The following is a 4,209-nucleotide window of genomic DNA, read 5'->3' as shown; positions in this document are numbered from 1 at the left end:
AAGACAGGTCTTAGAGCACTTGTTTAGTCCTTTTTTCCTATTTTGACTCTGAAGTAAAATAATAAGTGTGCTTATTACATTTAGTTTCTTTCTATACAGACACCTAGCACATGATTTTGCTTTCTAACTTCACACTTAACTCCCTGAAAACATCCATGTATGCATATCAGTGTTCTTTCTAGTTTCAGAGGCTGAGTTTATGTCCAGAATGAATGCTAATATATATTGTTGTCTGGATACTAGGGCCCCATCCTTCACTATTCCTCTCTCTCTCTTTCTTCTGTCTCTCCCCTCCCTCTCTCTCCCTCCCTCTCTTACCCTAACTCTCCATCCATCCCTCTATCTCATCTCGGTCTTTCCCTCTGTCCTGTGTTTTCAATTCCTTCAGTTCCACCTGCTCTTTCTTTTCAGACTCTTTCCTTTCAGAACATAAATACTCCCAGTCTCTTGTTCTAAAAATAATATCCTATAACTGTCTTCTCTTTCCTTCCTTTCAAAACCAAACTTTTTGATGAAGTAGAGCACTCCCCACTCCATTTCCTCACCTCTAATTCCATCAAGGGCCTACTGCAATTTGGCCTCTGCTCACACAACTCCTCAAGGCACCAAAGAGGTCAGTAACTCCCTCTCACTGAACAGTTCCCAGGCAGGATTTTACTTGGAGTTTGTGGCATTTAATCGAGTTGACTCTTCCCTTCCTATATGCATTCCTTCCTTGGCTTCTCTTTTTTGTTTCTACATTTCCTTCTTTCTCTCACTACTTTTGAACCACAAATACTTAAATAAAATTATGTGCAGTGTTGAGCATATTCTTACATTTAAAAGGAAAATAAATGCCAATCTGATTGTACAGGAAAAGGTTTCAAATTGCCCAGACCCTAAAATTATGTATGAAAAGCAGTCATTATCTATACTTCAAATTAGCTAAATACATAAAACTATAACTTTATCTTCATTTATCAGCATAGGAAAAACTACTTTGTTCTACGCACGGATCCTCGGGTGACTGGACTGACCTGACCAGGAGAAAGCCCTTGGTAGGAAGGCACAACGCTAACTCTCTCAACATCATATGACTACAGAGAACAGGTGTCAAGAGTCTCAACTGTGTGAGTTTTCTGTTTCTCAAAAACAAAGATTCAAAGTTACTCATCTGAAACCAGTTTTTAAAAAGCAACTTAATCCTTCTGTTTCTGCTAAATTCTATATTCATTTTTCACGGGCAAAGATGTGTTCGTTTCTTAGGGCTGTTGTAACAAAGTACCAAAACCTGGGCTACTTAAAGCAACAGAAATTTATTCTCTCACAATACCGTAAGCCAGAAGTTCAAAGTCAAGGAGTTAGCAAGCAGGGCCATATGCTCTCTGAAGGCTCTGGGGAAGAATCCCTCCTTTTCTCGTCTAGTTCCGAGAGGTTGCCAGCAATCCTTGGGGGTCCCTGGCTTGTACACCTGTCACTCTAATCTCTGCCTCTGTCTTCGCATCTCTTCTCCCTTGTGTGTCTCTGTGTCCAAATTTCCCTCTCAAAAGGACACCAGATATATTGGCTTTAGGGCCCACCTTAATCCAGTATGACCTCACCTTAAGTTGATTACGTCTGCAAAGACCCTATCCCCAAATAAGGTCCATTCACAGGTTGTAAAAGCATTTTGGGGAAATGCTTTTCAGCCCAGTATAAATGGAAAACCAAAAATTGTTATTTTGGAAAATAAAAAGGGGAAAGGAATTTATTATTGTTTTTAAATAATCACATATTATGTTACTTTTCTTCCTCTGCAAACCTTACTAAAACAATAATAAAGGAATAAAGCAATCAAAAAGAGATACCATAAAAAACACCACCCCCAAAAAAATCCATAGGAAGGAGAGATAATACAGGCTCTATTCTTTTTAAATGTGAAAATTATATTGTCCAATAGATATATGATTAGGATGCTGTGAAAAGGAAAAATCAGAGTACAAAATTACGATAGAAATAACATTATAAAAGGAAAGATAAATCCCAGGACCAAAAGTAAAACAAAAAACAAAGAGTTAGAAGTATAGAAAAGAAAATTAGTAGATAAGTCCATGGGGGTTTATAGTCCACTTAATAAGAATTATAGACAGAGAAAACAGAACAGAATGAACTATCAAGAAAACAATTTTTTTTAGACACAAGGGACATAAATCCCCAAGCTGAATGTGTCTAGCACAATTAGGCAATAGAAAAAAATGAAAGAAGACCCCATGAAACACATGAAATGTGAAATTTCAAAATAACAGCTATAAAGTAGAAAACATAAAGTTTCCAGAGAAAAATCACAAAGATCACCTATAAGAGATAGCAACGCAGAATTGTATTAGCCTTCTCAGAACAATAGTGAATGACAGAAGACCTTGGAGAAGTATCTTAAAAAGTCTTAATGTAAATGACATTTGATGAACAACTCTGTATTTAGCCAAGCTACTGATCAAGAATGAGATTGAAAAAAAGACATTTTTAGGAATGCAAGGACTCAAACATATATATGTACCTTCCAGGCACTCACTCGTGGGAAGATACTGGAGGATATGCTGTAACAAACGATGGGGCAAATTAGGAAAGAGGCAGATGTAGGATAGAGCAAACAGTGAATCAAACCAGAAAAATGGCCAAATTTTTGAGGATGACAAGGAAGGGAAATATGAGGACAACAGGCTGTCCGGGGAGCCTCAGGGCAACCAGCCCACACTGGATGAGGAAAACAGAGATTACAGTGAGAGGTTCTTGATATATTACTAATTCAAAGGAAAAGTCCAAATGGCATAAATTATTATGGAATAAAGGAATGTTCAGATGAATTGCAAATGGAGACAAAATAGTTTTCCACAGCGGGCAGGAAATCAATTAAATCACTACCCTGTGAGACAGAATTTACTTCTCACTCAGTTCCCTACAACTTACAAAGAGCTCCAAATCAGCTCAAAGAAAAGTAAAAGGGCTAGAACATGATAACCCAAGGAGTATATTATAAAAGATACACAGTTTTCCATGGAAACGCAGGAAAAATTTTTCTGCACATTAAATGATGAATACGTTAATTTTGTGAAGTAGGTGTTCTATGCAGAGGAAGAATCTCAAGCTAACAAACTGGTTACTTAATTTATATTTCCATAGTTGGCAAAGGCATAATTAGGACCGTAAATTGTACATGCCTACGTGTGTGTGTGTATGTGTGTGTGTGTGTGTTTTCATGATTCCCCCTTGATAGTCCAAATTGTGATTTTCTTTCTGTAAATTTCAAAAGGTGATGACAAGTTCGTGTGGCTTATTTTTTTCAAAGTTGATATTGACAACTTATCAACTAGGACCCACTTGAAGTAAAATAATTTTGCTTTTCAGGGTCTTTACCTACAGTGAATATGGCCATAATTTCTTCTAGTTGCTTCTCAAAAGGGGAGGCAATTTAAGAACAGCCAGGGAAGGAGTATGTGTGTGGGTTTCCTCGTGTATAATTACCATGCGCCCCCCCTCCCGTCTTTGTAAATTCTGTCTCCTCCACTGTGTTTGCCCTTACTAGTCTGATTCTGACGTCCTAGCTCTGGTCTGAACCTGGCTGTACTTTGCTAACTTTGGGCACAGACTTGCTGTAACTAGTTTATACAAAGGAGGCAAGGGCCAGAGGGACTGTGCTGGTCTCTCTCACCCTTGTGCAATTTAGTTCTGGTGATATTTATAATTATCAGGCAATCTTTACAACAGCCAGTAGGGTCAAATGGCATCCCTTCCAACCTATACCTTTCCCTAGGAAATCACAGAAGCTCCTCCACATTCATACAGTGTGCTGGGGGCAGGGGGCTGTTGGGATAACCAGGTGCTTGTAGTAAGATAGACTCTAAAACTATGACAACCATTAAAAAAAAAAAAAAAGCAGAGAATATATTTTTAAAAGGATGTTAAAGATCCTTTGAAAGAAAGGGAAGCAAGGGGTCCCTGGGTGGCTCAGTTGGTTAACCATCTGACTGTTGATTTCAGCTCAGGTCTTGAGATCAAGCCTCATGTCAGACTCTAAGCTCACGACAGAAGTCGGGTGGAGAGTCTCTCTCCCTCTGCCCCTCCCCCCACTTGGGTGTGCCTGCTCTCTGTAAATGGGTAAAATCTTGAAAGAAAGAAAGAAAGAAAGAAAGAAAGAAAGAAAGAAAGAGAGAGAGAGAGAGAGAGAGAGAGAGAGAGAGAGAGAGAGAGAGA

At 38.7% G+C, this 4,209-nt stretch overlaps 1 long non-coding RNA gene across 1 annotated transcript in view; it reads left to right on the top strand.

Annotated features, from left to right (window-relative positions):
* The first annotated feature begins 799 nt into the window (after window positions 1–799).
* Window positions 800–4,209, top strand: part of LOC118020678 — a 19,634-nt gene continuing 16,224 nt past the window's right edge. The window contains exon 1 of the long non-coding RNA XR_004681981.1: window positions 800–1,109. This is a non-coding gene — a long non-coding RNA (uncharacterized LOC118020678). The remainder of the gene's footprint in view (window positions 1,110–4,209) is intronic.

This window comes from Mirounga leonina, unplaced genomic scaffold (genome assembly GCF_011800145.1).
Source record: "Mirounga leonina isolate KUSES-001 unplaced genomic scaffold, KU_Mleo_1.0 Mir_174, whole genome shotgun sequence".
NCBI classification, from domain to species: domain Eukaryota; kingdom Metazoa; phylum Chordata; class Mammalia; order Carnivora; family Phocidae; genus Mirounga; species Mirounga leonina.
Note: the sequence above shows the minus strand (reverse complement) of the source record. Positions and strands in the feature narration are given on the sequence as shown.